At 34.2% G+C, this 27131-nt stretch overlaps 1 protein-coding gene and 1 pseudogene across 16 annotated transcripts in view; one reads left to right on the forward strand and one right to left on the reverse strand.

The window, feature by feature from the left end:
• SOX6 (SRY-box transcription factor 6) overlaps positions 1 to 27131 on the reverse strand; it is a 587380-nt gene that overhangs the window by 217115 nt on the left and 343134 nt on the right. The gene's annotated exons all lie outside the window — the stretch shown is intronic.
• Positions 8760 to 9162, forward strand: LOC123000401 (phosphatidylinositol N-acetylglucosaminyltransferase subunit P-like; annotated as a pseudogene).

A 27131-nucleotide genomic window follows, 5' to 3' on the forward strand; every position in this document is an offset into this window, starting at 1 on the left:
TCTTTTTTTTTTTTTTTTTTTTAAAGATTTTATTTATTTGACAGAGATAGAGACAGCCAGCGAGAGAGGGAACACAAGCAGGGGGAGTGGGAGAGGAAGAAGCAGGCTCCCAGCAGAGGAGCCCGATGTGGGACTCGATCCCGGAACGCCGGGATCACGCCCTGAGCCAAAGGCAGATGCTTTAACGACTGCGCTACCCAGGCGCCCCTAGTATTTTTGTATTCTTTCGGTAAATACCTAGCAGAGCAATTGCTAGATCACAGGGTAGTTCTATTTTTAACTTTTTGAAGAACCTCCATATTATTTTCCAGAGTGGCTACACCAGTTTGCATTCCCACCAACAGTGCAAGAATGTTCCACATCCTCACCAACACCTGTTGTTTCTCATGTTGTTGAGTTTAGCCATTCTGACAGGTGTGAGGTGATATCTCATTGTCTTTCTGTCTATTTAACGTGCTGTGATTCCAGTGGTACTCAATTATTAAGCATGAATGACACATTTTATTTTTGTTATGTTAAATGACAAAGACAATTTACCTGATCACTTTTTTGGCAACAATAACAGACATAATCTTCTGAGTTACTTGACAATGTCATTTGTCTTTTAATTTGTTTACTATTAGCTATTTCCCCAGCTCCTAAAAGAGTTCCAGACACATAGTAAATCTTCAACAAATACTTGTGGAGAGGAATTCTATTATGTGAATTAATTCAGATAATTCATCATCCAAATGAGAACATTTCTTAAATGAACGGAGGCACTGTGAATGACTACATGAAGAACACAGGTGTAAACCAGGCAATCCAGGTAAGCTCAAACATAGTCATAACTTATTGTCACTTAATGTCAGTTTCTAAATAAAGTTATGTAAATAGAACCCTAGGGTTGATAAACTTCATAAAAATTCCATAAAACATGGAATTTTATGTTGTCAGTAAGCCTGAAATATGGATGATGCAATTCTATAGAATTAGGCTCAATTCATCAATTTTGAACACATGTACAAATTCAAAATAAACAAATATAGATATAATGGACCCTTCATCTAGAGCAAACATAACAATGTAATGTTAGTTTCATAAACTTGGACAAATGCTCCTTATTTGCCAAGTATTTTGAAGAGAAATTTTTAATATAACATTCATAGAAATAGTCAATCAATTTTCCATGAAATGTAATTCCCAATTAAGGAGATATAAGGTCATGCTAATTTTTCTCATTTTAATAGAGACAAACTTATAATTTTACTTAGTAATTAACTAAACAACACAAAAATGTTCATCTAAAAAAAAGATGAGAATATTAAAATGTCTAAATCTTACAGCATTATATCATCATAAATTTTAATTTTGATATTAAGCACGTGTTCTTTTTTCATATGATAAATATATAAACACATGAATCAATGAAAAACTTATATATGCTTCTGAAGATTCTAAGGCCTTGGGTTGTAACTAATGAAGAAATAATGAAAATTATCTTAAAGCAAAATTAAAGGAAAGTCCAGTCTAGCATGAAGACAGTAAAACAAAACTTTCCCACTTTGTTTTAAGTTGAAAATTCAGCCAAATTTTTGGAAATCTACACCAGAGTTATATTCAATAAAAGCCACAGAGTCAATGGCCTTTCAGTAAATTCTATGGGAAAAAAATTTCCCCCAGTTCTACAAAACAGTGTTAGAAAATCTACATGCTTACAATTATTCAAGTTTCTAGGAAATCAACAGCAACATTGTTTACCAACTTTCTTCCTAATATAGAAAAGTAAGTAATTCCCAAATTATATTAATAGGAGTATGAAAAGGAACCTTCTATACCTCCAAAACTGAGCTACATTTGGGTCCTAAACTGTATCTCCAAGCTTATACACAGACATTACCAAGCATAGTGGAATTGAAAGTTTCTAAATGAAATACAATTCCTACCCTGATTCCATAAATAAATGTATTTTATATAGTTAATTATAAAGACCATCAGTAATTTAAAAACTGAAGGATCTAGGGGTGCCTGGGTGGCTCAGTTGGTTAATTTCAGTTCAGGTCATGATCCCAGGGTTCTTGGATTTAGCCCCACACATCAGACTCCGCGTTCAGCACAGAGTCTGCTTATCCCTCTCTCTCTGTTCCTCCTCCTCTCTCTATCTCTAAAATAAACAATTAAAATCTTCAAAAAAATACTGAAGGATCTAAACCAAGTAAAGATTAAAAAGGCACTGAGAAAACAAGCAAACACCAAAATATAAGAAAATCTACTAAATGTGATTTGGGAAAAAGGATTCTGCCATACCTGGAGTTTTTCAGGTACTACTTTACAGGGACACCTGAGTTAAGTTGTAACAGTGTTAGTTCACAGTTGTAAAAGTTACATCAGAGGCAGCAGAAATATGTTTTGTTTTGTTTTGTTTTGTTTTTTTAAGGAAAAAAGTCTAAAATACAAAAGTAAACATCAATTAGGAAATTTCAAAACTGTGTAGATCTGGCTGTGTGATTTTAAGTAAATAGTGGTAATGCCACTATACAATGCCAATATGACTAAATAGGTATTTGGTGTGGATTTGGAACCAAATTCAATTAATAATAAATGGCATAAAAATCTAGTTTCCCAACATCTTTCTTTAAGCAGAGAGTGGATTTGACTACTCAGACCAGGGGGGGAATAAAGGAGCAAAAGTGACTGAAGCATTTATCAGTCTTGTGTGCGCCAAGCAGATGAAAGAAACAAACGAGACTCTTCCAAGATTCACAAGTTAAAGTTTTGGGCCAATGTAGTCTAGGCAATAAAAGATACTTTAGATTCAGGGAAAACACTTCCAAGTTTTAATTACTATTGCAACAAGCCAAAGACAAGTGAGTTCCCAGATTATCAGACATGGCTATATTTAAATGTAAACTCTTAAATCCATTCATGAGCTAAATGTAAACATGTGAAGTAGCTGCTGTTTGGAATTATCTGTGCAACTGAGAGCACAGGTGATCAAGAGTTGACTACACACACTCTTTTGTTCCCTCCATCTGTTCAAATGAACTGAATAATCAACAGCAGCTTAGACTACTTGGAAAGAGCTGGTAAGAGTTTACTCTGGCAACCCAAAAATACAAGGCAGAGATCATCAGCAAGGGTGAGGTGATATAATTATTACTATCATTCTTTTCATTATCATTATAAAATAAAAACCATGTGAGAAATTCTACCAGGTTAGTAACTCTACACAAGATAAAAATATACAGTAAGGAATCATTCAGTATTAGGCTACTCATTTTAACCTTCTTTCTATTTGAGTTAGTAACGTGATACAAGTCTATCGTAAAAATGGCCTTACTTAGTCTAAAAGCTTATTGTCAAAATGGATATATAAAATTATTAAGTATTTAGTTTGTATAAGGTGAGTAGACATGAACGATAACATTGTTTCAGCTAATCTACACATGAAAATAAGCTAGATATTATAAAAATCTAAACAACTAAAAAAGTACTAGAAAGTGCCTTCACATATGTTAAGTTTTTTGAACCTTGAAAGCACCTGGTAAGGCAGCTATCATTACTGTCCATCAGCAATTTACAAATGAAGAAAAAGAGAGGACACAAGATTTACTTAAAATCACACAGCCAGATCTTAAACCTAACTTCAGACCTATTTACTTTCCACTTCGAAACAGCCAGTTCTTCTAGACTGATACTCTGAGAATACATGTTATCTTGAAGTTCCACAGCAATCATTAGCATTAAAGTAACATTATGCTTATTTTCCCCAGTCTGAAGTCCCAGGTTGACCCCATATGCTGGAAAACAGGAAAACTGGAAGAAGGGAGACAGAGAGAAAGAGAGAGAGTGTGTGTGTGTGGTAGGTGTATAGAGCTCTAAATGTATTTCCCAATTTGAACATAAGCAAACAGTTGTTACAAAGCTTACTGCCTATCTGAACTTTAAAGGGGAAAAAGGGAGCATTATAAGAGAAAGAAAACATATCTCACATTTTTCCCAATCAACCCAGCTTGTTTGTTCCCCATATTTTCCATCACTGGTTTTACCAGCATTAATCTACATCTGAAGGTGATCCGTCAAAAATTCATCTTACCTATTAAAAAATAACTTGAAATGTCTTTCTTTTTTTTTTAAAAAAAAATTTATTTATTTATTTATTTGACAGAGATAGAGACAGCCAGCGAGAGAGGGAACACAAGCAGGGGGAGTGGGAGAGGAAGAAGCAGGCTCATAGTGGAGGAGCCTGATGTGGGGCTCGATCCCATAATGCCGGGATCACGCCCTGAGCCGAAGGCAGACGCTTAACCACTGTGCCACCCAGGCGCCCCTGAAATGTCTTTCTAAAAGTATACTTATTTAAGCAATCTTTAAACAATCACAGACTCAGAAAATCAATGTAGTAGAATCAAAGAAGTCATTTCACTCCCAAGTTTTACACATCAGAAAGCTGAAAGCCAGAAGGGAAAAGTGATATGCCTGATGTCAAAAAAGGTAATTCAAGTTAGGACTAGAACGTAGAAGTCCTGATCTTCAGCTCGTAACTCCTTCCACTGTAGCATGCCACCTCTTAAAAAGTCAAGTGAAATAATCCACTTTAAATTGTTTTGGGGAGATAATTGATTTCAGTAATCATTTTCCTCAATCCATTTAAAAAGCAGTATTTTTATTTAAATGCATTTTCACTTCCTCAAGTCTATCAGGTAATCTAACAATGAAATGCTAGTCAATGACAGAAGCAATCAATAAGTAAATATCTTAAGAAGCACAACTTGTTCAAAGATACTAAGACTTTCATCCTGGAATCTCAGCATGCAAGTTTTCATTTGTGTTGGTTTAAAGAGATTAATCAGAGTTCAAAATGATACTTTTTCAGAAATAGCAAATCAGGATGTTTCACAGGTAAAACACATACGAACTTGGAAAGATTTCAGCGCCCATCATTGATCAAATTTTCCAACTGGAATAATATGGGCCACGAGAATCTTTACATTTCATTGGCCCATGTGTTTGAAAACTTGAGTGCCTGCGGGTTCTCCAGATCCTAATTTCCTTTAAATGAGAGCCGAGCTATATAAAGAGCTCTAGTCTTAAGCTCCTCAAGAGACAAGGCATCATAACAAAAAAGTGATTTCATTTTTTTCATTTCTAACAAGATTTTCTTTATTGGAAATTACATTCTCAAGGATAAAATTCCATGTGTTAAAAGATTACTATGTGAAAAAATATTCACTGAAACAATACTGGCAATAGTGAAAAACTGAAAACAAAAGGAAAGTTCAATTATAGTGAAACGATGAGGTGAACAGGTCTATCTATATTCAGGTGCCGATTACACAGAGGCAAATTGGATTTTTAACTAATATTAGGAAAACGCTTTTAAAAATGAAAAAATGCCATGTGATAATGGTAAGTGAAATAAAGCAGCATAACAGTGTGAAAAAATAAGCAGAACAAAAAGATCTGAAGGGGCAATCTAAATTGAATCTGTTTTTAACTGGCAAATTTAGCATGTTTTCCTCTAGTATGATCACACACTACAGATCTCCCTTGAACAACACGGGTTAGGGGCACCAACCCCTGTGCAGTTGAAAATCCGCACATACCTTTTTTGTTTAATTTTTATTTAAATTCCAGTTAGTTAACATACAGTGTAATATTAGTTTCAGGTGTACAATATAGTGATTCAACACTTAGGTGCAATACCAATGCTCATCTCAACAAGCACACTCCTTAATTCCCATCACCTATTTCACCCAAGTTCCCACACAGCTCACTTCTGGTAACTATCAGTTTGTTCCCTATAGTTAAGAGTCTGTTTCTTGGTTTGCCTGTCTCTCTCTTTTTCAAAAAAGTGATTAAAAAAAAAAATCAGTGGCATTTTGGGAGTGTAGGACAACAGAAATGCAGAAAGTTATAAAGATTAACAGATAAAACTCTCAAGCTGAGGTCAGATTAAGTCATATAAGCATATATTTAGTAAGAGTTCATTGTTTGCTACTATATAGAGAATGACAAAAATAGAAAATAATAAAATTAAAAAATAGTATGACACTCATCTTGTAACTTGCAAGGCGTGTAATAAAAGCTAATATACAAAAATACTTGATTATGAAGTTGTTTAGTGGAAAGTGACTGGAATATAAATCTGGATATCTGGGTTCTAGTTTCAGTTTTGCCACTTTGTACATAGTTTTCTGGGCCTCCATTTTCCCACCTATAAAATGAGGGTGTTGGATTAGATAATCTATAAGGACACTTCTAGTTATAGGTTATAATCTAGAAATGTTCCATGAGTATAGACTCTCTCTGCAATGTTAATGTTTTATGTAAATCATTCAGTCTTGCCTGTATCTGTAAAGATCTCTTGGTAACATGAGAAAAAATCAGTTATATGACCAAGGACTATAAATGGAAACATATTGTATACATATACATGTGAAACAAGATACAAAATGAAGCATTGCTAAGAGAGTCACTCAAAATAGAGTTAAAAGGACAATGAGTAAGTAGGACCTATGCATATCTCCTGTTTCAACTGTCAGAACACCATGAACTTTTACTTTTGACTTTTGTCAATTGCAGTTTGTCATTTGAATTCCACCACCTCCTTGAAAATATCCTTCTAACTTGAATTGAAATAGAAATAATGTAACGCCTATTATCTAAATAGCTGTGTATTAGACAGTCAGTTTAAACTCTGCCAGCACCAATCATAATTCTTTCAAAACAAGTTATGTAACCTCATGGTTTTTGCCTTTATAAAGCTGGATTCCCCCCTCCCAACTCCAAGCACACTTTCGATTTTGGTGAATTCTCTGTCTTTTAGATTATAATCCCTAAAACCCCAAACAAACTCTATGGTCGCTTTACAGCCTCTTCTTGATCAACTACATATATGTATACATATATACACACACATATATATATGTATATACTCATGAGATTAACATTACATATATTAATATATACATTATATATTGATATACAACCCAGCATTAACTTTTCAGATGTAATTTTTTTAAGTTAATTTTGAGAGTCACTTCACCAAATTTTAAAACTGCCTTCTTTTACAATGTGCCATTATAATTAATGTTAGTTTGGTCAAGAAACTCACTAATTCACAAAATATATTTTGTCTCTTTATGTTTACAAAAGAAAAAAACTGGAACAGAAGCAGAATACATTAAGTCGAATTTACATGATTCTGTAAATGAGGAAATATAACTTAATTTTTTGACTTATCACAGTTTCATATGTAAGTTCACAGGTCTTGTTTATATATTTCAGGAATAATCAGATTTAGGAAGCAGTATTGTGATACGTTTAAGAGCATGGGCTCTGGAGCCAGATGGCCTCATTTTAAATCTCAACTCTGCTGCTTTCTAGTGCTGTAACTTTGATCTTATTGATCTATTTTATAAAATTGGAATAACAACAGGGTATTGTATAGATCAAGTGAGTTAACACAAGTTAATACACGTGAAGCACTTAGAACACTGCTTTCACATAGTAAACATTCAATAAATATCTGCCAATATACTCATATAATATAATGTCTATATTAAAAATCCATTTTAGAATCTATCCTGGGGCACCTAGGTGGCACAGTCAATTGGTTTTCCAACTCTTGGTTTGGGTCCAGGTCGTGATCTCAAGGTTGTGGGATGGCTCCATGCTCAGCACAGAGTCTGCTTCAGATTCTTTCTCCCTCTCCCTCTCCTTCTGCCCCTCCTGCTCATGCCCTTCCTCTCTAAAATAAATCAACCAATCTTTTTTTAAAAAGTTTAGAATCTATCTTAACAGGAATAAAAGTTAAATGATACAGAATTATGATACATTTTATTCCAAATGTTTAATAAAGTTCTAAAATCAGACATTTTCATTGACTACAAAATACCACTTTATTCTAACAGCTACAAGGATGAAGATGGAAGTTGGAAATCTAGGCATGGTCCTATCACTTACCCAGTTAAACTCTTCAATGGTTCTCCACTAATAAAGTCCAGACTTATTTAAATGGCTTACATACCCTTTCACGATTTTGTACTTGCTTGCCCATCTAACCTCATTTCTCACTTTTCCTGTCCAACTTTAACACCTGCCCACCCTAACCACAAATGCACACACACGTGCTCACATTATTTTCACTAAAAACATGAAATTCCGTAGAAAAGTAATTTCACGCTCACATTTCCAGGTCTCACCCAGGCTATTCATATTGCCTGAAACATTCTTCCACCCATTTTTTCTACTATAGTGTTACTTTAAAAGTAACTATAATTATGAGAGCTGAGAACAAGCCAATGCTTACCAACAGAAGAATGGATAAATTATTCTTTGTTGATCTGGGTATATTATGTGGACAGCTCTTAAGGTAATGTGAAGAATTCATTCATTTAACAAATGTTTACTTGAGCATCTTCTATGCACTGTTCTAAATTCTGGCAATAAGTGAGCAAAACACACAAAAATTTTATCCCCCAAAATGAGATAATGGGAAAAACAAAGCAAGTTGCCTAACATATTTTTATTTTAAAAATTCCATTTTTAAAATAGGCTAGCAGGGTACAGCAAAGAAAGAATTTTATGTTGTAACATTATATACTTCAATATTCCATTGTACAATAATGTACAGTGATAAGTGATACAATTCTTGGAATTATTAAGAACAAAATATCTCAACACAAACTCACCACACACCCGTGGAGGGGGTGTGGAAGGCCCCACTTCCCAGGTATCTTGGCTGCAGTACAAGATTGTCTAAAGCCATAGGGAAAATGGTGGAAAATTCACCATTGCCATTGCCAGAAAGAACAATTTATGGCTTTGTTCTTTTCTTAAGCTCCCAATTTGGCTATATACTATATCTCATGGGGGCTTTTATTCCTGAATCTTGACTAAACTCCATAGGCTAAATCTATTGGCCTCAAAAATATTGGGCAGTTGCATGGCCTGTTTACCTCTTCATTACTACAGTAATTTGTTATGTACTATCATTTGGAATAAACAGGTTGAATACATCTCCACTCATCTCCATTCATAAAATCACAGATAACTATGCTAATAATACAACAGCAGGAGATACCAAGAAGAGGTCATCCCAGCATTAAGAGATATTCCCATTAGTGAAGTAAACCAAATGTTCTTCTTTCAGTCAAAGAACTTTACACCAAAAATTGAATTCTATGCAGACTAACACCAACCATTTATTATGTTTTTGACATAATAATTTTGACCATAATTATTTTGACTATCTCTCTTATTAATACCTAACATTGAAAGGTAAAAAAATTAAGTTGAACTTCTCTTATGTTGAGTTCCATTAATATCATTAAATGTTCTCAGTTATTAATGGACAGACTAAATAAAATCATGCATTTAAAAAAGAATAAAATATTTCTCACTCAAAGGCACATAGTTGTTTATAAGTTATTTCTTCCCAACATAAAAAATTTTCTACTAAAGGTCACTTAAGGAAAGTTCAGTGAATAGAATTTGAGATGAGAAGATAGTTAAAGAAATTAGTTTCCTTCTAAATTAATGTTTTAAATAATTGTGTGCATGCTGAATAATAATCGAAGATTTAAAAAATACACATTTAACTTTCTTGGAAGAGAATGTTTAGTCCCCTCACTACCATTATATTTACATCTATCACTTGACTCACACTTTTCAAAAAGTATTTTGGCCACCATCAGGGTCCACTTTTATATGAATGCTATATGTGTAAAGTTATGTTTATAATATTACTGATCTTTTCATCTTTTTCACTGCATTGACATTTACTCTAAAGGTGCAAAACTAATGATAAGTAAAATTACTGGTGCTTTATCATAAATCAAGCCAGTGACACTGAATTGTACTAGTTAGCGGTCACTGAAGTCTTTGTAACCACACACATATACTTTTTTTTTCTTCCCAGATTGTACTTAAATTCAAGGTAGTTAACATATAATGTAGTATTGGTTTCAGGAGTAGAATTTAGTAATTCATCACTTACATATAACACCTAGTGCTCATCACAACAAGTGCACATGTATTTTTTTAAATGTCAGTTTCACTTAAAAATTCTGGATAAAACAGTAAAAAAATCTTATTAAATCCCAACTTAGAGTACACCTTATAATATGTGTAACCAAATTATAAGTACATATGAAGTAGTTCTGCTACATACCAAAATAACAATAGCTTTCTTGACAAAAAGGGCTTGTGTGATTCTTCGAGATCCAAACTAATGGCTTTTTCCATAGAACACGATTTTTACTTGACAGAATGAATGACAGGTGCAGAATGGTTTTCAAACTAGGTTTTTTGTTTTTTTTTAAATTCAAGTATAGTTAACATAAGTGTTATATTGGTTTCAGGTGTACAATATAATAATTCAACAATTCTACACATTAAGCAGTGCTCATCATGATAAGTGTATTCTAAATCCCCTTCACATAGTTCACCAATCCCCTCCCCTTCTGGCAACCACCAGTTTGTTCTCTAAAAGAGTCTGGCTTTTTGTCTCCTTTTTTTCTTTGTTCATTTTTTGTATTTCTTAAATTCCACATATGACTGAAATCATGTGTTATTTGCCTTTCTCTGACTGACTTTATTTCACTTAGCATTACACCTTCTAATCTAGAAGATCAAGTGAGTTAACATTGCAAATGGCAAGATTTCATTCTTTCTCGTGGCTGGATAATATTCATTGTATATACCACATCTTCTTAAATCATTCATGTATGAATAGACACTTGGGTTGTTTCCATATCTTGGATTTTTTAAAAGACATTTTCTCAAAAATGGTATGAAGTAAGTCTTTTCACTTCAAGGAAAACAACTGATTATATTTGTTTTCAATAATAAAATTGTTCTCAAATTTACAAATGTGATATTAATGGATGTGATTATTTTATATTGTATCATGAACTATGTCAACATTTGGAAGCTCTGTATAACTTAGTGATCCAACATTTTCCAAAAGACCAAAGCATGTCATAAAATCATACATTGCTAAAAGATCCATTCAAAGTACAAGTTAGACCAATGGTGATAAAATATAAAGAGCTCATTATGTTTCAGATTCCAAATCACAATTAACCTTTATATTATTTGTAAATTACAATACAAAGAATATCCACAATTAGCTATAAGAGTTATTAAAATAGTTCACTTTCTAAACCATACATGCATGGTGTTTCATATACTTCAACCAAAACAACATATTGCAACAGATTGAATGCAGGAGCAGACATGAGAATTTAACTATGTTGTATTAAGCCTGACATTAAATAAATGTGCAAAAAGTGAAATAATGCCACTCTTCTCAGTAAATTATTTTTTAGACATTATAGCTATTTTTGTTAAATATGTTATTTATTTTAACAACACATTTGTTACTTCAAATTAATTAATAAATATTTAAGATTTTTCTCAGTCTTAATTTCTAATACAAAATATGTCAATAGACAAAAGCCACATAAACAAAAGTTCTTTGGGTCCTCATTAATTTTTAAGAGTATTAAAATAGACCTAAAATTGCTGACCTATACATAAACAATTCTAAGACACTAGTCTCATCAGACTACCAGCAAACTGAGTTAACTGTTCTCCCAACTCCAAAGACATGGGAGGCACTCAAATATGTGCTAAACGTAAATGATCCTCAAAACTAGTCCAGGAAAAAATACAATTTTGGAATGAATGAAAAGTACAGGTTTTCAATCCGAACTAAGTTAAAAACTAGCTCTACAATTTACTAGCTTTATGGTTTTGGACAATTATTTATGCTTTTTCTGAGCCTTTGTTTCTTTATATATAAAATAAGGTTTATAATATCTGTCTAGTAGTGCTGTTGTTAAATATTGATAGATAAATATTATTCAATATTGTTAAATAAAAGAGTGAAGATGTGGAACAGTTAGAACTCTTATACACTGCTGGCAGTAATGAAAACTGGTGCAGCTGCTTTGGAAAATAGTCTGTCAGTTCCTCAAAAGGAACTGGGTATATATACCCAAGAGGAATGAAAACATACATCCGCATCAGAACTTGTACAATGTTCACCGCAGCATTATTCATAATAACCAAAAAATGGAAACAACCCATGTCCATCAACTGATGAGTGGATGAATAAAATGTGGCATAAACCCATTGAATGGAATGTTATTTGCCACTGAAAAGGAATGAAATACTAATACCCACCACAACACTGATGAGCTTGGAGAACATTGTGCTAAGTGAAAGAAGCTCATCACAAAAAAACACATACAATTCCATTTATAGGAAATGTCCAGAGTAGGAAATCTATAGAGATAGAAATATTAGTGGTTGCTCAGGGCTGGGAAATCTAGAGAGAAATGGAGGGTGACTGCTCAAGGGTAAGAGAATCCTTTAGGAGAATTAATGGTGGTGATAATTGCACAACTCTATCAAAATGCTTTTAAAAAACCTACTGAATTGTACTCTTTAAATGGGTGAATTTTATGATATATGAATTATATCTCAATAAAGGCATTGCTAAACAAAAAGCAAACAAAGGTGAAAATGCCTAGCAAAATGCATGATACACACCAGAAGTTCAATAAATGCTTTCTTTGTCTTGGTAATAACTGATACATCTTTCAAAATCCACTCACAAACCTAAGATACATCACAAAGGTTTGAGTAGATTCAGTTAGACTATGGGAAATATTTATATATCAATTGTCAACAAACAGTATAATGTATTCACAAAAGAAATTCCTATTTTCAGGGTACCTAAATGGCCCGGCCAGTTAAGCATCCAACTCTTGATTTTGGTTCAGGTCATGATCTCAGGGTCGTGGGATTGAGCTCTGTGTCGGCCTCCATGCTGGGCGTGGAACCTGCCTGGGATTCTCTCCCTCCCTCACCCTCCTTCCCCCTAATTCATGCTCTTTTATTCTGAAAAATAAAAAAAGAAATTCTATTTTCTTGTTTCTAGTTTTTCTTATTGATATTACAGAAACTATCCCTTTTTAAAAATTTCTGTGAAATATGAATGAAAAACAGGATTGACCTCCTAAGATCCCTTGCAGTTATTTAATATGAACTGAAATTTAATATCTGATTTAAATTTCGGTGTCTTAATTGAGGCTTCCTAGTATGAAGTATGTTTCAGGAAAAAAAGCAGAATATCTTGTATATGAGATATGAGAAAATAGCTTAGCGGATATTTACTGACAACTTCCCTCAGTTAAATTGCTATTTGTGAAAAAAAATTTAAGTAATCTCTATCTCATAATTCCTCTTTCTACTAAAGAATAAAATTATTATATTGTACAATAAAAATTTTGGTACTGCAACTTCATTGACTATAAAGGTTACCTTGAAAAAATATCTAATACATGTCAAGAATAATCATACTAGGAAGCAAAACACACTCCAGAACATTGTCCTTTACAATGGAAACAAAACTATCTATGCTCTTGTCTACTTGAGTCTTATATTTGTGATGTTTCAGTTAAAAGAGGAACTTTTTGTATCTGAGTTTCAAATTTTAGATCTGCCTATTGGCATAAGTGAGCAGACAGATCTTGTGGTCTTGAGGCATAAACTAACTAGAACTTCCATTCAGAAGTAGAAGCATACTGATGAAGCCAGGGTGTGGAGACAGAAGACTAAAAGCAATTTCTCAGTCTTCTCTGACACCCACAGGTTTCTTGTCCATCTCTCTAATTCACCACATTCACTCATTAATTGAATAAATATTTGTCATATACCTTGGGTCAAGCAGTGAACCCACACATACCCTGTCTTCATGCAACCTACCTTTGGGTGGAGAAACTCAGATAAAAAAAGAAATTTAAAAATAAAAGGCATACTAAGATGCAGCAAATGTTATAGGGAAAAAAAAGAAGCTAAGAGGGTTAGGATAGGTCTCTCCAAGAATGAAAATTAAGCAAGAACTTAGAAATGTTCTGAGCAAGAGCTGGAAAATTGATTCAAAAGAGTATTGAGAAGCAGAGTATTCCAAGAATAAACACAAATGCAAAGGTCCTGAGGTATGCGACTATCTGAGGAACACTAGTAACTAAACATACCATGAGCAAAAAAGAACAAAGGGAAGAGGTGATATTTTGATATAGTAAATATATATTTGGTCTTCATCCCCAGTTCCTGGCACAGAGCTTCAAAAATCTTTGTAATTTCCTGAGTGGTAAGAGTGAGAGGAGTGTCTATTATTCATAATAAGCCCCTCTCAACTGTACCTGAGTTTATGTTTATGAGGTGATTTGTAATGAGCCCCTCGATAGCTCCAGGAAATGGGCTGGTTGCCAGAGGAGGCAACTATGTGATTAGAGAGTTGGAACTTTCAGCCCCAGCCCTGACCTCTGGGGAGGAGAGAGAGGCTGGGGACTGAGTTAATTTCCAATGGCCAATGATTTAATCAATCATACCTATGTAATGGAGTCCCATAAAAATCCCGAATGAAGGGGTCCAGAGAACTTCAGAGTTGGTGAACGCATTCTTATCCCAGCAGGGTGGAGCATCCCATACCCTGTAGGAAAAGAACTACACTCGGGACCTTCCAGACCTTGCCCCATGTACCTCTTCATCTTGCTATTCATTTGTATCCTTGATGACAAAAAAGTAATAGTAGGTTTCCCTGAGTTATGTGAGCCATTTCAGCAAATAATCAAACTGATGAGGGGGTTTGGGGAACTTCTAACTTGTAACCAACTTAGACAGAAGTGTGGATAAGCTGAGGACCCATGACTTGTAATTGGTGTCTGAAGTGGAGTGCAGGCATGTGGGATTAAGCCTTTAATCTGTTGTGAGGGCAGTCTGTGCTAACTCTGGTTTGTTAATATGAGAATTGAGTTAAATTGTAGGACACCCAGCCAGTGTCCACAGAGCATTGAAGAATTGTTTGGTGAGGAAAACTCACATTTCTTTGGTGTCTAGATGTGCTTTGAGTAGAGAAACAGTTCTCCTTTAGGAGAGTAAGAAAAGATGAAGTTAGAAAAGAAGGAGAGGGCCATATCTATTTTGTAGGGCCTTTTGGGCCATCGTAAAGGCTTTGGCCCTTATTCAAATTAATATGGGATCCATTATAGGGTTTTCAGACAAAGGAGTGATATGATTTAACTGACATTTTAAAAGGATCCACCTCACTTCTCTGTGGAAAACAGATTGTATGGAGACAAGGGAGAAAGCAGGGAACATCAGCTAAGAGGCTAGTACAATAATCCAGGCAGGAGAGATTGGTGGCCTGGAACAAGTAATGGTAGTGGCTCATTTAATGTGGGTAATTTGAGAAGAGTTGAATATTTACAAAAATATGTGGTAAGTTTTAAGGAAAACAACAAGGGATAGTGATATGTCTAGGAGCTAGTTATAGATTGAAGCTGTTATCACACCGAGGCCTAAAGCATAAGGGGAAAGGACAGTTATTAGAACCTAGAGAATGTAGTTGTATGGAGAGGGTCACGAAAGGGTCACAACCAACCTACAGCAATCTGGCAAGGGAAGAGCTGTGGAGAGAAAGAGGACACCAACGTTACTCTCCCCCAGCTCTCCTGAGTGCCTCTCATTGGTTGAACCCGAATGGAAGTCAGAGAGTAAACTCACTCAGTGGGGTTCTCAGTGCACAAAGCGTAGAAGGCATAGAGAGAGGCAAATGGAAACTATGTCTTGTAGTGAGGAATCAAGGTGAACTTCAAGGTTTGTGACCTGAGCACCTAGGGCAGAGTTACTATTTACTGAGATAGGAAAGAATTTGGGTGCAGGAGATCTGGGAAAGAAATCAGGAAGTCCATTTTAGTATCTTAAATTTAAAGTGTTCAAGTAGAAAAGTACAGTAGAAAATTGTATATATAAATTTGGAGCTCAAAAAGGAGGTCTGGGCTGGAAATATAAATATTAACCCTACTTGTCATGGATTTGAGATACCAAAGAAAATGTGACACTAATCTATGAATACAAACGATTCTCTTTCTTTGAGAGATAACTCTTTTATTTACTTTGAAGGGGAAAAAAAACCTTAAATAATATTATAATTAATTCCCTCTTTAGCATCCTCTAAAGCATGAGCTAAAAAAGTTTATAATTATCTGTTATAATTATCTGCATATGCCATTATAGACTGTGACCTCCTTACGGGTAGAAACCATTTCTTAGTCATCTTTGTATTCCCAATACCTAGCATATAAAAGCCTCTCAAAAATGTTTGACACATGAGTGGAATTAATGAAAATATAAATAAATGAAATTGGGAGTCGTAGGGTGTCCCAAAGGTGCTATCTAAAACGCCATATGAGTGAGAAAAGTTTTATTTTGGTAAAAAAAATCTCTTCTGGCCAATTGTCTGAAGACTCAGATAACCTGATCCATCCTGTAACAGGAGGTCAAGGGGAGGCCAAGAGTCACACTTTAAACAAATGAGGCTTAAGCAACTTTGAAAGCTTCTGTTGGTAAAGCAAAGAGCAAGCACTGTGGGTAGTCTGAGTAAAGAGGGTGGCTCTACACCAGATAATAACAAATCACATTTATTTGTTTGTATCCTGTGCCCTTGAGGCAGAACCTGCTTTTATTTTTTTCATATTAATTGTACTAAGTTTAATGTTTATCCTTTCAATATCTGTTTTTATACTGTTACTATATATAGGTTTATAAGAAAATATCTATGGTATTTTTACATGTTTTCAGTTATATAAATTATACCATATACTAGATATGAAATTTTGTGTCTTTTCATGTAATACCATGTTTTTAAATTCATACATGTTGATATATATAGCTCTGTTTATTTTGACTGCTTCTTTATTTCAACTGCCCTTATAAACAATGCTACAGTGAACATTCTTATACACGTGCGAGAGTTTCTTTAGAATATATACATACGTGTATATATACATACATATATACATATGTGTGTGTGTATATATACATATATGTTGGATTGCTAGTTCACAGAATATGTGCATCTTCAACTCTGTTAGATACAGCTAAACTCAGACTAGATATATAAACTTACACTACCACAAATAGTTTATGAGAATTCCAGTTCCCCACATTTAATCTTTGCCGGTCTGATGGATATGAAATGGTATCTTATTATTGCTTTAATCTGCATTTCCTTATTATCCAGGCACCCTCTTCTGTGAATTGCCTATTTAATTTTGAGCCAGTGTGGAACCAACAAGCTATGTCTACGCCATGTATTTTGCTCCATATCAGTGGCCTGGTCTGTTCAAGAACCTTCACGCCAAAGTCAAAAAGCAGTACCTCTGAACAAAGGGATTTGGATTTTCCTCTAGAAGCCACAAAATTGAGTGGGGTTGACTCTCAGGGGCATGGGTTTAAGATATTAGAGAAAAGTTAGATACCGATGTAGACGGAAATGATTCTCTCTTTCTCTGAGAGTTTAATTTACTTTGACAAGGAAAAAAAACACCTATATCTTACTCCATTTTTCTTAGCATGTCTAATGTCTCCCTCTCTTTCTTTCCATCTGTAGTGTTTTGTCTCTCTCTGACACATACTTAAACACATACAATCTGTATTAAATACAATGAAAAAGCATACATAAAAATATGTGTAATAAATACAATGAAAAATAGCACTCAAAATGGGAAGCTGCCTTGTTGACAGTTTGATGAAAAAAACATAGAATGATCAACTTTCCCATCAGCCATCAGTGGAGATGAGATAATTTCAAGTAACTCACAAAAACCAATATGCTTCACCAAGCACACAATATACATGCAAGAAAAATAGATTTTAATGTAATTTCAGCAGTTCCGTACATAAGTTATGATCCGTTCCAACAGGATTTTAATAGATGTTCCTCAGTGAAAAAAATCTCTGTATTTATTGCAACAATATGCAAATCAGTAAAAAAAATATGAACACCAATTTCAAAACTAACTTCACATAATACAATTCTTCCATCCAAATCCTGTTTTCAGAAACTTCACTAAATTTGACATAAATCCATTTTTTTTTTGCTTCTTTAAAGTACAGTGTCATAGAAATGTCTTGTTACAGATACCTGTAGATTCTACATTTTGCCAGTGTTAGAACTCTCCAACAGGCCAGCCTTTTTGACTAGTATAATATAGAACAATGTTGTCAAATAGAGCTTTCTGTTATAATGGAAGTGTTCTGTATCTTTGCTGTCCAATGGCAGCCACTAGCCACATGTGGTAATAAGTATTTGATATGTGGTTCATGTGATTGAGGAACTAGATTTTAATTTCATTTTAATTGATTTGAATTTATTAAATAGCCAACATGTGGCAAATAACTTCTATATTGGGCAGCACAGATTTAGTGTAATCTAGAAAAATTTTCCTTTCATCTAGTTATAAATACCGGTCTCTATACTAAGCAGATAACTAGAACTGGACAATCTCTGCTCTAGGATCAGAGGTCACAAGATTCTCCTTTCAGCACCCTTGGGGGTGACCTATTTCTCTTTCCCTATCAGTGTTGAATTACTGGGTACCTACTATCCAGGTCTTCTGTAATTTATGTCCTGATTTTCATTCGTAGTGGAGCTTACATTTGACCCTTGTTATCTAACCTATGGGTGCTTGGATACTCGGATACCAGAGGCTTCATGCTCCTAATTTGTGCCCTGAGGCATCTCTCCTTGCTCGCTTCGAGTGATGCAGCTACATCAATAACCATTATCCCTGAGCTCCTGTGATGCCCATACTGATTGACTACATGCCATTTCCTGCCAAAAGATTCAGTATTCATATCCTCATTCATGACTTTAGTCAGACCTAAGGTATCTGTCCAACCTATGAGATTTTTTAAGCACACTCCTGGGTCTGATTTCTCTTGACCTCCTTCTCAAGAAATGAAAATTGTTTGAATTGGAAACTGTTTAAGATAATCTGGTGACTTAATCCTCCAAATAACAGTGTCCTCTGTATACCCCCATACTCAAAACACTTGTTATTCCATTAGTATCAGCTATTTCATTTTTCTGATGAGCAAAGAACAAAGCTGATTTCTAAAATATCTGCAGAGATATCAGAAAATTTGAGACAAATACTTAATAGATTCCAGTGTGAGATATGGATTATAGGTATAATAGTAAGTGGTCATTGTAAGTGAGAGATGACAATCTTCCCTTAACTATTTTCCCTAACTTTAATTATTAACTACAGTAGAATTTATTATTAAAATTCTATTCATGGTTCATAAATTTTTGCAGTAGACACACAAAAATACATGTCACTATGCTAGAAATGTAAGGATACTGGTAGTCTAGACAGCATCTAGAGTTTCTAAAGTTTATGTTCTATAATTATTCTCACGACACATCCAGGCACTCTACCAACTGTCTAATAACCAGAGAGGATTCACTGTTGAATTGTAGTTCCGATTGCCCTAAAAAGTCAGAATAATATTAAATAATCCTTGACAGCAAATAAAAAACCAAAGTACACTAAAAGATAAGATCCCCAAACCTGAAGAATTTAAATTAATAGAAAAGGGAAAATCTATGGTGGCCAAATTTGAAAAGAAAAACTATAGGTATTAAAAAGCAAAAAAAAAAAATTCCACTAATATAAAAAAAAAAGTAATTTCTGTTTTTGTTGTTTGTCCGATTTTGTTTTTGTTTTTCTGTTTGTTTAGCTCAAAGAGACTTGGGAGACTTGGAAAATGCATGAGGAAATGTGTCCCAATAACGACCAGAAGAGGTACTAGCACATCTTGGTAGAAAGAGCATAAACTTAAAGCATTATATAGTCTTCCACACAAATCCTGGATTGTCCATTATTTTCTTGGTGTCTTGAGAAAAACCTTCCCCAAGCCTCTGCTCCTTCCTTTGCAAGGGGAGGATAATGTTGCCGACCTCATGCCATTGGTTTGAGGATTAAGTAAGATAAAATAAACAAAGGCCCTGTGACACACAGTATTTGCCCAATAAATGTTAGTCTTTGCTCTTGACAGCACCCTCCTCTTCCTGCTTCTCTGTAGGTCTTTAAAAACCTACCTTTAAAAAAAAAACTTAAAAAAAAGGAATTTCTCATGTCTGACTGGTGGAAAATACGAAATATTGTAAACTCCACAGAGTCTAACACAATGGTGAGCAAATAATAAGCACTAAAAAAAGATTTGTGGATTGACTGAGATTCTATAAATGCATTCCTTCTTGAAAGCAGAGGGATGGATGAGATGAATTCTAAAGATCCCTTCCTGGTTCTGAGATTAACATTTCTAGTAAGAAAGTTTCTGTCAGTGTCAACCACAATAAGAATAAGTTCATCATGAAGGCAAAAATTGAACTTTTTTTTCTGGTCCTACCTCTAGTTTTCTTTATGAAATACAATAACAGAAAGTCTCCTCAGGGTCCTTCCTACAATCTTAAGTAAACTCTCCTTTCTAAATTGAAAAATCCCAACTATTTTTCTCCAGTATTTCAATTCATCTCATTCATCACTTCTTACTCATTTGTTTCTTGGTCATTAATTCTGATTCCATCTCAGACAAGCCTTTGTAAATATTTAAAAGATGTTGCAGGTAGAGAGAGCACCACATCCGGTAGTGGTGATCCACTCCTCTTCTTCCTGACGCCAGCACTGAATATGACGCAGAGAGGAAGACCTGGGAGAAGTAATAATTACTCCAGTAAAATGCTTTTCAGGATCCATCTGGGAGGACAACCTTAAACCGTGATAGTCATGACTGAGAAATACACAGTCAACAATGGAGATTACAGAAGAACCATCGTGCTTCAAGGCAAATGCCTACGGGCACTAAACTATGGCTGGAAAAATAAAAGAGCTCCTTTCAGTAACCAGTTAACAAGAAATCCAGGATTCTCAATGGATATGCAAGCCTGTGTTTAAGCAAAACCACAGAATGGTTGTGCCCATTTCATTTTCTTTAGCTTTCTTAATAAACTTCTATTTATGCTCCCTTGATGTTACCAACTTAAACTTCAGCGTCTCAGTAGGTTTTCCCACATTTCAGCATGGAAAAACTTCTAGCCATATAGATTTACGTAAAGCAGTCTTTGTATCCTTCACCGTCTCTTGAAATCTCGCAACCCAAGCACAACAGCTGCATATTTAAACGGTAGAGGTTTACTGACTTGAATAAAAATGTATTCTTGGGTCCAGATAAAACTAAAGTTTTTTCATTAATAACTATATAAGCTGGAAAGTGCCATAGATGAATTTCAAAGTAGTAAAAACCTACCGGTTTATAAGATGGCGTATGTGTGTGAGTGTATATATATATATATATTCTTTGAAATTAAAAAAGAAGTTTAAACTTAACTTCATTTTAAAAGGATGATTATGAGCCAATTTTAGAAATGTCTTACATTTGTAAGGAACTGTAGATGTCTTCTACAATCACTCTTCTATAAATAACCACGTTTCTAACAAATCTTAAAATCAGACTTCTCTCAATAGAACACTGACATTTTTCTTCAGTAATCTTTACTTCTGAGTGGATTTGAAAAGTTGGTCAAAGACAGGAGCCATGTGCACATGTATGGTTTTGATTCCATCTATACTGCTGTCCTAATTCTTGTGGTTTGGACCCATTCCAGGTGCTCTGCCTTACCCTGTGGTTTGTATTTGAGATCCCCTTTTCTGACTCATTGCATTCTCCTGATTGACAAACAGATTTAGAGATGAAAACAAACAGTTACCTGCCTGTAATTGGTTTCTAACAGCTGTGCCGTTGTAGCACTTCTTAACCACGGGGAAGGTGCCTCCTAGAGAAGCTTCCTGTTTAGTTCACAGGGGAGTGTGTGTGTGTGTGTGTGTGTGTGTGTGTGTGTAGGGTTCATGCACTTGGCTTTGTTTCCTTTTGTTCATTTTTGTTTTTTTCATTTGTTTGTCTAATTTTTACCATTTGGGAGTCTTTATTGTTCCCCAAAATTCTCAGTAATTTTGCTGTACGTGATTTATACATTATTAATCTAAAATTTATGTTTGTATTTTTTAACCCTCCACAAGTAAAATTTAAATAAGATTACAGGGTGGCCCAGTTGGTTAAGTGTCTGCCTTTGGCTCAGGTCAGGATCCCAGGGTCCTGGGATCCAGCGTACATGGAGCTCCCTGTTCAGTCTGCTTCTCCCTCTCCCTCTGCCTGTTGCTCCCCCTGCTTGTGCTCCCTCTCTCTCTCTCTGTCAAATAAATAAATAAATAAAAATCTTTAAAAAAGAATACAGTGGATTTTAACTTTTTAAACTAATGTGACTTTTAATTGAACTTGGAAAAGTCTTAAAAAGAGTCACTTCCTTTTCTTTTATTGATTTAATATAAAGCATAATACTATTTCATTGGTAGATTAAAGTATTAGACTAGAAGTAATAAACTATTACTATATTTTTACTGGTTTGTCTCATGATGTCAACTGAATTATGTGAAATGTATCAAACTAGTTACAGTATAAGCTACTACTTACATACTAAAAACAATTGCAACTCCCTCGACATATCAGAATAAGAGACTGAGACTTTGCATTTTAAAATTCCTGTGGAAATCAAATGTATTTTAAGTATCAGCTCTGATTATTTAATCAGACAACTTGCATTTTGCCCTGGCTAATTTTGAAGGCTGATAATATTTTACTCATAAAAATAATTGTGCACCTGTTGTGATGGAAGCCTAGTTAAACAAATGTTAATAGGAATGTAACTCTTAGCTTTTAGCTGAAGAACACAGGTCTCTCATTACTATTACATGAAGAAACAGATTTTTAAAGCCATGGGATAGATCTCATTTTAAATCTCATCTCTTCCTTAGCCCTAGAGAGATGTTTAAAAATATTATTAAAACATGTACAACGAATAGTGGCATATTAACTTGAAAGGGAACACCAGATGATGTCTACCGAACAAAATGGATATGGGGTTCTTTCTTCCCATTTAATACCTATGTTCTTCTGCGTTACTCTATTCCCCGGCCAAACCATTTTAATGATATTGAATCATTTCTGAGAAACATGTGTACTTTTCTTACCAGCTGATGATCAAAGGAGAAAATAAAAAGTAGGCCTACAAGAGCTGTACCCCTCTTGCACTCTTCTCATTTTCAGACTCTTTCAGCATTAGAGATCTTTTTCAGTACCCAAATTCTCTGAGCTTTAAAAAATGCAAGGCACTCATGGAAAAGATAGACCTTTGCTCTGCGGATTCAACCATTTTGTAAAGACTTTCTAAGAGCTACCAACTTATGTCTATTCGATCCATTTCCAGATGTAATCAACTCTTAAGTACTGAAAAGAGGCTTGAGGAAAAAGAATTTGTCTTAAGTTAAACTAGCTAAATTTTGAGCTCAGTTATACACGTCTCTTATTGACTTCCGTAAGACTGTAGCCTTGCAATTGGCCCAAATTCTTTAAGGTTATATTTGAAAGGTAATTTTATTCAAAATTACCTAAACTTTCGAACCCTATCTTTTATAATGCTGGTTCATTTTAATTTTATTTTGGTTAGCGCAATACAAGTTTACAAGCAGAGTTCAGAAAATGTGTGCATTTTTTAAATGACCTAAATTCTCTGTAGTTTTCTTTTTCAATAGTTTAATGCAGACATTTGGATTGAAGGGGAATCACAAATAAACGGAATAATTGCATCAAATTTCCTCAGTGCATTAAATATGCACTCAGTGGTAATTACCAACAGTAGCAACACATTTAAAAATGTAGAGAATAATGTACAATTTATGCCTATTTCAAGGGTCTTATTCATGAAAACACCATTTGGATGAAAATACACACATTTTATTAAGTGGTTAGCCTTAGATTTTTTTTTTTTTTTTTTTAGTTCAGACAAATGACTTAAATAGTAAGTGTGTGGGAGGTCCAGTGGTATGCGCCAGCTCTTAATGTGACATATGTATCCCATGAGAATTTGGTCAAAAGATGACTCTACAATAAAGAAATACCCAGGGTATACCCTGGCACCGAGGATACTAGGCACAGAGCATTCCTGGGCCTATAAACAGCGACGAGATTAATTATTATCCCATGTATTTTTCTTCCAAAAATCAACTGTATAGAAATATTGTCACAATGTATATTTAAAAAATTTTTTACATTTATTCAAACAAAAAAGACTAGAGTGAAATAGAGCAAATTAATAATAGTGTATAAAAATTTTAAACCATTTTTATATTTTATGCTTACTAAAAATCTGTGAATAACCTTTAATTATAAAATAATAAATGCATATGTATTAAAATCTCATCTATCACAAATGTTACAGTAAAAAAAAAAAATTCATAGCCACCGTATGTCCAGGTCCAGACATGTGAAAATCTCATTTCCACAGCAAGACCTCTAAGTTTTAGCTACCACTATAATAAAACGCCAGAACCAAAATTAAATGAAAAATCTCTTAAAGTTTTGAGTAAGAGAATTTTACTTGTACTTAAGTAAGGTCATTTAATACTACTACAAGGAGTTGGGAGACATACAATTGCTTAATAAGATGGGAAGGAAACTGATTAGGCTGGTGTTCACCAGGCCTAGCTTAACTGACAAATGTAAGCTAATTATCAATAAAGTGGTTATCATTTTTTGGTTAAGTCAACATTGGGGACATGGACTATACTGTAAATTTGACATGAGTAATAACACTGATTTCTTGGAGTATTAGAACTTCCTCTCAATTTTATATATATATATCTAATCATTTCCTATGAAATAATTTGTGTTACAAGAGATTACTAAATGGTTCCAGGCCCCTACGGGTGGCACATAACTAAATACTCTTGTTCCTATTCCTACTGGTAAACTACTATTTACTAATGACTTATTTTGTTAATCATTTAACAATCATTTTACAAATCACATTTTACAATCCAAGGTGTCCCTGAGGTCAATACCGTCTTCATAGTAATACTAAGGCATTAGTTGCATGTTACAGTGCTGAGATGTGCACTGACAAAGCAAATGAAATAGTGGATTAAAACAGCTGGTCCCCTTACATGAATCAAAAGCACCTAATTCTACTTGTAGTCATTATATTCTTCACCACCACACGCTTGTAATAAAACAAAAATTCAGTTTCAATTAAGAATTTCTTTGATGAAACAATTAATTATATTAAATAATGACTTTAAAGTATACATATTTTAAAGGGTTTTTTTTGTTTATTTATGTTTTTACTTAAGTAATCTCTACACTCAACACGGGGCTTGAACTCACTACCCCAAGATCAAGAGTTGCATGCTCCTCTGAATGAGCCAGCCAGATGCCCCATAAGTACACATATTTTTAATATTCTGTGTGATGAGGGGCACCTGGCTGGCTCAGTCAGTAGAGCATGTGACTCTTGATCTTGAGTTAGAAGGCTCTTGATTATTGGGGTTCCTGCATGGCTCAGTCGGTTAAGCATCTGCTTTCAGCCCAGGTCATGATCCCAGAGTCCTAGGATCAAGCTCTGCATCAGACTCCCTGCTTGGCAGGGAGTCTGCTTGCCCCTCTCCCTCTGCGGCTCCCCCTGCTTGTGCTCTCTCTCTCTCTCCTGTCAAATAAATAAATAAAATCTTTAAAAAAGAAGAAGAAGAAGAAGACTCTTGATTATAGAGTTAAAAAAAAAGTTCTTAATATTCAGTGTGATGAATTTTATTTTATTTAAAAGAACAAGACAAAACACCCTTATTTGTACTTAAATATTAAGCAAGAAAGCAACCCACTTCAAAAAGCTACTCATAGTGTTGATTAAAATAATTTGAACTTTCAAGGGAAAATTAGATTTTTAGAAAACTTCTGTCTGCCATCACAAGTATGACAGTTTCCAAATACTGAAAATTTTTTTCTCATAAGATTAAGGGTAATATTGATGAATGTGATTTTTTGATACTATATGATAAAATATGCCACCATAAGGAAGAGCTACATAACTCAGTGAAACAATATAATCTAAAAGACCAATGTATCCCATTACAAAATCATATATAGAGCAAACGATTCAAAGTTCAAATGGACCAATGGATTTTAATGTAAAAATACTGGAAGTTCATTGATATGGCTTCAGATCTTACATTGGACCTGACCTTCAAGAAACCACCACTTGGGAAATTTGATGTAGTATCAAAGAATATTCACAACTATTTGAAAGGGCTGCAAGATACTTTTCCCTTTGTCAACTCCATATCAATATTAGCTTTTCTTCATATACTTCAGTCAAAACATATCAAACAGATTGAATGCAAAAGCAGATATGAGAGAATCTAGCTGTCTACTATTAAGCCACACATTAAAGAGATTTGCAAAAATGTAAAACAATGCCATTCTTCTCACTATATTATTTTTACTTTAGGAAATATAGTCATTTTTCATAAAATGACTTTTTATGTTAATATGTGGCAGATTTAATTTTACAACCTTTTTAAAAAGATTTTATTTTTTTATTTATTTGAGAGTGAGAGCATGAGTGAGAGAGAGAGAGAGTGAGTTGAGGGGAGGGGCAGAGGGAGAGGAAGAAGCAGATTCCCTGCTGAGCAGGGAGCCCAATGCGGGGGCTGGATCCCAGGACCGTGGGGATCAAAAGCGTCAGCAAAAGGCAGACACTTAACTGACTGAGCCACACAGGCACCCCTTAATTTTATAACTTTAAAATGAATTAAATATTTTTAATTTCTCAGGTTTAATTTCTAACACAATTAAGTATTAATAGATTAAAGTCACATGAACAAAAGAATTCTAGAATCTTCAATACAATTTAAGATTCCTGAGATCAAAAATTTGAGGACTGCAGTTCATCATTTTATCAGTAAATATTTACTGTTTCAAGTACTTACCTGTGCCAAGTGTTGTTGCTTACCTATAGTATTTGTGGATCCCCTACTCTATGCTATGCCAAATAATACATATTTTCTGTCTAATCTTCTCAACACAATCTGAAGCTAAGTAAGTAGTGTCATCCATATTCTCTTATACAAATAAGGAAACAAGTCCTTTCATTTTCATTGAAGACCGCAGTCTTTTTTTTAAATAGTCTTTTGTATTGAAAAAGCAAGGTATATACATGGTTAAAAAACAAAAAACTACAGTACAAACTATACAATACAAGCTTAAAAATCAGCCTGTCTCATACCTTTTATTTTTTACTTCATAGTCAACCACTGTTAACAGTTTATTAAATATCCTTCCAGCAATCTTCTGCATATATTTAATTTTTCACACAAACAGCATATAAATAGTCTCTT

This window comes from Ursus arctos, unplaced genomic scaffold (assembly GCF_023065955.2).
Source record: "Ursus arctos isolate Adak ecotype North America unplaced genomic scaffold, UrsArc2.0 scaffold_23, whole genome shotgun sequence".
Taxonomy (NCBI): Eukaryota; Metazoa; Chordata; class Mammalia; order Carnivora; family Ursidae; genus Ursus; species Ursus arctos.